Here is an 8536-nt window from a genome sequence, read left to right on the forward strand (position 1 = left end):
TCTGACTTCTGAATGTTTGTATTTTTGTAAACCTTGCTTTAGATCTCTTTTCTCCCCATTTTCATCTACCCTCTTGCTGAGTCTACTCATTCTTCCAACCTTATTAACATAAATATCACTTCCTATGAGATAGTCTGGTGAAGATGTATGTTTTCCTTTGCTGTGCTAAGGAAAGCATATTTCTGTCACTCTCATAATGAGAAGCCAAGGAGACCCAAGATTTTTGTTTTTGTTTACAATTTTTAGTTTTACTCAAAGCTACTCCTTTTCAATGAATTGACCTTTTCTCTATCCACCTTGGAACCCAAACTGCATTATTGACAAAAACAAAAATAAAACAAGGTCCAAACTCTCCCTTTAGAGATGGCTGTGCTGGTTTGAAACTGTTACATACTCCCGAAAAAACATGCTATTTTAATCCAACCTTGTGGGGGCAGACTCATTGTGGACGGCATCTTTTGATTAGGTTGTTTCCATTAAGATATGACCCATAGGGTGGGCCACGGTGGCTCAGCAGGTAAGAGTGCTTGCCTGCCATGCCCAAGGACCCGGGTTCGATTCCGGCGCCTGCTCATGTAAAAAAAAAAAAAAAAAAAAGATGTGACCCCCCGAGCTTGTGAGTAGGACCTTTTGATTAGATTATCTCCACTGAGATGTGACTCTGCCCATTCAAGGTGGGTCTTAAATTAGTTTATTGGAGTCCTTAAAAGAGCTCACTGAGACGGAGAGAGTGAGAGAAACCTCAGAGCTGATACAGAAGCAGACACATCAGAACGAAGATGCCTCAGGGGATGCTGGAAGGACCCAAAGGACCTGAGAGAGCCATTTGAAATCAGAACCCTGGACAGCAGGACAACAGATGTCACCAGGTGCTTTCCCATGTGACAGAGAAACCCCAGACGCCATAGGCTTTTCTTCAGAGTCATGGTATCTTTTTCTGGGTGCCTTAGTTTGGACATTTTTATGGCTTTAGAAATGCAGATTTGTAACTTAATAAATCCCTTTTATTCATTTCTTGTGCATTGCATACAGGTAGCTTTAGCAAACCAAAACAATGTCCTAAGCTTTGCCATTAGCAATGTCTTTGCCATTAGCAAAGACACGCCCATGAAAAGAGTCTGAAAGTTTCAGGAGGATTGAAAGCAGCCTTCCCAGAACTGGGATCTCAAGTAAATTAAAAAGAAGTGACATCTGTCTTACTAATGTCTAACGGAAGACCAAATGGTAACCAGAACATATTAGTGCTTTCAGCCAATCGCACAGAATGATAACAGTTCTCATTTTTTCATTAAAATCATGTATTTTGTCTATATAAATGATCTCTGATCATTTAAATATATATATAAAACTTCCAAGGACAGATGTAGTCATCTGTATGTAGTCACAGTATGACAATTGTGCAGTCATATAGTGAAAATGTTTTATTATGAAACAAAATTGGAAATGAATTTTTCAGCATTTCCACAAAGAATATAGAATCTCTTTTCAACCATATACACAACAGCATACTAATGCTAAAGATTCATTGTGACAGTATTCTCTATAGCCAGTATTCCATTTTATGGAACAATTTACAGTTGTAGGATAAAACATTATTGTTTGTTAATTTTGTAGTGGTCTGATTACCTACAGACTTGAAATTACTTTTCTGCCACTATCAACTTAATAATATTTAGAGTATTTTCTTAAGACAATTCCTAATGATAAATATTTAACTATAGACAATAAAATTTAATATATTATTGTAAAATAGTGAGTAATTTTCTGGCATTATTCACAAACTGGTTTGAAAGAATTTTCAAGCACAATTCACCATCTTAAATATTTGCAGAGCATTTTAACTGAATATAGCCTCTCAAATAATTAATCTGAAAAATAATCATCTTCTATGTTCAGTAAGTGTATCTGTAAATAAAAGTATTACTTTAAACCCATACTTCATAAAACATAGATGAAAATGTCTTTAAGAATATAGTTATTAGCAAAATACTAGACTCCTGACTAAACTGCTTGTGTTTAATACAAAAATGGAATCAGATGTTCTGGTCAACTATGGATTATTGATTTATCATTTCAGGAAGGTTTCTTATCTCTCTGCATGAATAACAGAGCTTGCTCCCCTGTTTCTACTTCATCCAGAACCCAAATTCCCTCACAACGGTGAGATGGCACATGACCCAAACAGGAATTATTAAGGTTTTCCCAGGGAGGAAACAAACATTAATTCTTTCCTTTGAGGTTGCTAAAACAAGTCTTGGTAGTTGTCTTCCAAGCTATAAAGAACCTATTATAAAATAAAGCCAAGCAGAGACTGAGAAAGACATTTAGAGCCACAGAAAAAGGAAAAAAGTCATTGTGATTTAAGAAGTCCTGTAGGCTTTAGTTCCAAGAAGGAGAGAGCAACAGTGCTGCAATCTCTTCTTTTACTCTCCTCGGGGCATTGGAGGGGTGATACTTTCAGAAAGCAAAAGGGGAAGGTGACCTGCCAAATCTCCTTGTAAACATTCAAATGACTGACCTTAAAACAAGCACATCAATAATATTTACTAGCAGATGACTTGTTATCTATACAATGTCTTTAGAAGGATGTAATAAACAAATCTGGAGTCCACAGATTTATGGGACATGACTCCCCTCAAATATCATCCTCTATGTAACTGTCTGAGTACAAAGCAGGGATATTTCACAACCAAAACAGCTTTTTTAGTACGAGTGATGTAGCTCCTACAGTACTTCGTATGTTAATCTGGGTTAGAATCTATCAGATGTAATCTAAAACAATGTGTGGACCTACACTGGTGGTTCTGGACATTCCCTGCTTCAGGAAGCTACTTACACTCCCAGTTACTTACACTCTTGAAATTAGTCCTAAAGTTTGAAAAGGTAAGGCCTCTAATTCGTATGAGTTTGATTCGATATTCTGAGTTTGTGTGTTATCTCAGTTTCCTACACCTTTTTCTTTCATTCTCTGGTTCTGTGGTCCAGATAATCATCTTTCTGATTAGTATATAAATGGGGCTTAGTTTTTGTCATTTACTTCCAGATAAGTCCTAATGCAATCACAAAAATAATTGATTTGTTGGGAATTTTCAGTACAGATGGTAATAGAACTTTTAAAGTCCTCCTTTTTTCAAAGCACCTTTTATTTAAGCAAAGGTGCTTCCAAATGCCAAAATTTACTCTCTATTTGTAGATTTTAACTCGATACTGCCTTTGTACCTCCAATATTTATTTGCATGAATTTTTCCGGAAAAACCTAATCAGAAATCTAATATTTTTAAAATTCATTTCCTCTGTTCATCCTTTTATACCTTGAATGTTTGACCTAGATCTATGAATTCATTACTTTGAATTTGAAGATCTTTACATACATTTATACAGCTAAATAGTCTAGACTCTTGTTTACCCACTATCAATATCGAGAGCATTTTAATAAAAAATAAATTTTTAATCTCCTGATTTATAATTTTGGACAAGAGACTGAATGGTAGAAACCCAACTTTTCTATTTTTTAAATAGATTTTTTAAATTTATGCCTAGCAAAATTTATTCTTTATAATGTTCATTTCTATGGTTTCTGACAAAAGCATACTCTATTCCTCACTAATATCATGACACAAAGCAATTCCAGTAGCCCGAACACTTCCCTTGTGCTTCTGCTTGTAGGTATCCCACTGTCCATCCTCAGCCTCTGACACCATCTGATCTATTCTCTGTCCTTATAAGTTTTTTCCTTTAATAGTAGGTCATATAAGTGAATCAGACATTTTGCAGTCTTTTGGGTCTGATTTCTTTTAATCAGCAAAAAACATTTGAGATCCATCACCATTATTGAGTAATCTGTGGTTTGTTTCTTGCTGTTGCTGGGCAGCATTCCATAATCTGGATGCATCACATTCAGTTTATTCATTCATCAGTTGAAGGACATTCTACTCATTTCCAGTTTTGGTGATTCTGAATCAAGTTGCTATAAATATCCATGTAAAGGTTTTTATATAAGTATGTTTTTACTTCTAGAATAAATACATAGAAGATGGCTGGATCATATGGTAAGTGTATTTTTAACTTTATAAGAAACTGACAAATTGTTTTCAAAAGTGACTACAGTTTTGCAATCTATTAGCAGTGTATGAGAGTTCCAGTCACTCTGCATCTCTTTAGTACTTGGTATTGTCAGAGTTTTTTATTTTAGCCATTCTAGCAGGTATGTAGTGGGATCTCATTGTGTTTTATTTTCCATTTCCCTAAATGAATAACCATATTGAGCATCTTTTCATGTGCCTATTTACCATTCATATTTCATTCTGGTGAAGTGTCTTAACACTTTCATCCACTTATAGGGGGGTGTATTTGTTTTCTTATTGGGGAGTTTTGAGAGTTCTTTGTATATTTTAGATATATATCTTTGTCAGATGTGATTTGCAAGTATTTTTCTCCCAGTATGCATGTTCTTTAAACAATCTCTTTTGCAGAACAAATTTTTAAAATTTTAACAAAGTCTAATTTATCTTTTTTCTTTTATGGATCAGGCTTATAGTCTTGTGAAACCCTACTCTTTGATAAGGTGCCTAACTACTCTACCTTCGCCTTATCTGATAGGATTTACTTTGAAGGTAGAGAAGGTATACTCGAAATGTTCTTAGCACCAAACCGAGCCAAAAATGGTTATGGGTTTTTTGACACAAATTTGAAACCTGTAAACTCATTTTCCATGAATTCTTTCCTAACTCCAGAAGGCTTTCTGATGTTCATTTCTGATTAGTCATGGCCCTCTGAAAATACCAGTAATAATACTTTGCTTTCAACTTCAGTTTAATTTCCAGCCTTCTCAAACTCCTTAAAGGCAGGGATGGTGTGTTGAATTTTTATCAGCCCAGTGGCCAACACAAAATAGATGCACAACAAACACTTTATGTAATGAACAGACCTCCCCTCATTTGAACAATTCAGATAACCCAGGATCATTTCTATATGTACATTGTGGGAGCAGACAGAACTTGAGATCTGTTAATTAATTCCTCATAATCCATGAAAAGCAACAAATGAGGAAGAGTAGTTTAATATCCTGTAAGTTAGTATGTAGTGAACAAAAGTAAATCAAATTTCCTTGTTCAATCATTCAATTAATATTTAATTATGTGCTTACAATATATTAGACACTCTACTTATTTGGATCATTTCTAAATATATTACCACTTGAGTTTAGAAAATACAAATTCAAAAAGATTTGATAAAAGTCAATTTAGAGAGGAAATACAAGAAAAATTTTAGCTTACTTTTCTTTGTTATTCTGAAAATGATTTATCCAACAACATGTTACAAATACAAAATATTAAGAATTTAAAAGTTAATACATTGGGTGTCTTTTATAGTCTATTTTTTTATACTATGTATTGAAATAGTAAGATGATTAAATTTCAAAAATAGAGGAAATATAAACTTAAAATCAAGAAAATATATGTACAACATGCAAAAAAAAAAAAACAACTAAATATATTATTGAATGATACAAAACCACACTGATTTCTACTCAAATTAAAGTTTCAATTAAAACCAAATGACTCCCCAACCGGGACCATTCCAGTCAATCCTGAAGAGCACCTTGGGCAATAGATAAGATCCCACAAGGGTTCCACGCGCTAGAGTAACTTTCCAGAAACCTACAACCTCCAAATGGGTCCCTGGTCCACATAAATCCTGACACCTAGCCCAGCCTTTCCAGAACATCAGATAGTTCCATCTCCCTACCCCATATTAGTGACAGACTCTTCCAATATAAAAAATTTAGAATTGCCACAGCCCAAACACCTCTAAAGAGAGGAATGGAAACATCAAAGATGATGGTGGAGTTATACAGAGAAGATAAGATTTGACAAATGAATATGAATACTGAATCATTAAATTGCTATCTCTTTTAGTCTCCAGTATTTTAGAGCAGCTAGAAGTAAAAACCTAAAATTGTGGAATTGTAAGCCATGTCAAAGTCTGAAATATGTTCTACAACTAAGTGTGGTGCTGTCATTTGAAATTTATAGGTTTTGTTATGTGTTATTTTTCACAAAAAAAGGAAGGAAAGGGAACTGCAGAGCCCCTTCCCTGGGACTGAAAGAATAGAATGATGTCAACTCATAAATCCAAAAAGAAGATCAGAGAATATTACAAGTTGCTGAATCCTTATGAAGGATGCTGTGCAGATGATGTCAGAGAATCTTTTCATAATCTGGCCAAGTAGTACCACCCGGATAATGGCTCTAGCACAGCTGATTCTGCAACAGTTATAAGGGTCGAATAAGCTTATAGGAAGGTGCTTTCCCATGTGATAGAACAAGCAAATGCCAGACAGAATAAAGTTGAAAATGAGGAAGAAGATAAACTCAAATATAAAACACCCCAACATTGGCATTATTTAAGTTTCAACAGTATTGGTTTTGGGCCTCCGAGTCAACAAGAGAAGCAATATAACCAATTTAGAGGAGATCGTGCGACCAAGCAAGTGATGGAATATCAAAAGCAGAAACTGCAAAGCCAGTATTTTGCTAATAACATACTTGCTAAAGATGTGAGACAGAGTAAAACCCAAAAGATAACTCAAGCAATGGAGCATTTAGTGGAGGATCTCATTCAGGAACCATGGTAAAAGGAGACGGACAATCTCAGTGGGAAAGGAAAACCTCTAAAAACATTTTCTGGCTGTTCATATATTGATCCTATGACTCACAGCCTAAACAGGATATTGATAGATAATGGCTACCAACCAGAATGAATCCTAATGCAAAAGGAGATAAAGGAGACCTTTGAGCAGCTGAGAGAGGAAATTTTAGTATCGAGGAAAAAACCTAGGAATCCAACGACACCAACTGAACAGTAGCGGTGGAGTCAAGTCTGTGAGCAGTTTCAGGAAAACATCAAAAAACCGAACAAAAATTTAGTGATTTTAATTTAATTGTTCCCCTTATGACCAGGCAAAAGTCCATTTTGATGCACAGATAGAAATCGTCAGGGCCCAGAAAATAAATGATTCCCTTATAAAAACAGAAGTCACAGATAAAAATCCAAATAATATTGGTCATACAGAAAGGGAGGAAACACAGAAAGACAGGTTTTTTAAAATTGACAAATCTATGGAGATTTATTAAAATATGACCATTTCAGGGCTCACAATCACAAAACATCACAGTCAGTGCATACAGGATGAGATTTATTGCTGTAATACAATAATTTGAGAACTTCTGTTCTTTTCACCAAACAAATCACATCTCCTACGATGTCTAAGTGAAAAAGCTATAAATAATGGAGTCAGAGAAATTCTTAACCTGCTTCACTCTGAGGATATAGCAAGAAAAGATTAGAAATGACTTTTAAAGAAAACAGTCTAATCCATTTCAGAGTTTAAATGTTAGTCATCAGGGGGAAGGAGCTAAGACAGGTATTCAGTCTTGAGAACTATACAAGGCATCGTAAAGTCTAAATGTAGCTTAAACTCTAACTACTTAAAAACCTTCACTGTCTGCTGTCTTTAAGCACAGCTACTGAAACAATGTAAACTAAAAATTTGTTATCCAAAAGTCAGAAAACTAAAGAAGTATAGTGAAATTTAAACAGCTAATCTTCCAAACGATCTCTTTTGTAAGTTTGCAACATTTCTATTTCTGAGGTTATTAAAGCTTAAAACTGTTCTAAAACTTTCGGGACACCTTTGATGTGGTAGAAATGTTAAGAGCAGGAAATTGGTCCAGTGGACTTATAGCACTCTTCTTTTTATAAAGGCTGTCTTCTATGGGTACTGAATGAAAAATTAGCTGCATGAAACTACTTCCTGTCTTATATCATGAATCTTTCACTGCAGAAATGGATCAGCCAATCGATAAGATGATTTTGTTATTCCAGAAATAGACTCCAGTGCCCACTTTTCAAGAGTTTGAGTGTATTTTGTGATTCTTCAGTTGTGGGGGAAAAACAACAAACAAACCTGTTTTCAATAAAAATGAAGATTTCACTCCTCTCTAATCAGAGATTGAATTTTACATGTCTGTAAATCCATCTTAAGCCTCCCTATGAGACTCCCAGAGGCTTTTTCAGCCATATGAAAATCCTTGTACCCTGTTTTAGGGACTTAATTTCTTGTATTAGGAAATTTTAATAAACAAAGACAATATATCTTAATTTTGTGCCAATTTACATTCTTGATAAAAGCAAGAGATTGACATTCACGAGATTGTTGTATCCCATTCACTTTCAGGAAATCTGTGTTTTGGGGGTTTAGTAACTGTTGTAGGCATAAGAATTGGGCAACTAGAAGGATGCAAAAGGTGGTTGAAAGGACAGGTTTGCTTGACTCTAGAGCACTGTTTTATAGATAGAAGCACAGCCCCTGCCGCTCTGATTTTGGAAGAATGAGTTATTTTGCAAAGTGTGATAGTTAAAATAACAAATAAAACCACACCTTAAAAGAAATAAAAAAGAAGGGAAAAAAGTCGATTGTGAGGATAAAAAAATATTTAAGCCCTCTAGCCTCCTATATTCTGGAGCAGCTAGA

At 34.8% G+C, this 8536-nt stretch overlaps 1 pseudogene; it reads left to right on the top strand.

Annotated features, from left to right (window-relative positions):
* Nucleotides 1-7143, top strand: part of LOC143666006 (dnaJ homolog subfamily C member 28-like) — a 36496-nt pseudogene extending 29353 nt beyond the window's left edge.
* Nucleotides 7144-8536: the final 1393 nt, after the last annotated feature.

The sequence above is a fragment of the Tamandua tetradactyla genome, chromosome 22 (assembly GCF_023851605.1).
Source record: "Tamandua tetradactyla isolate mTamTet1 chromosome 22, mTamTet1.pri, whole genome shotgun sequence".
Taxonomy (NCBI): domain Eukaryota; kingdom Metazoa; phylum Chordata; class Mammalia; order Pilosa; family Myrmecophagidae; genus Tamandua; species Tamandua tetradactyla.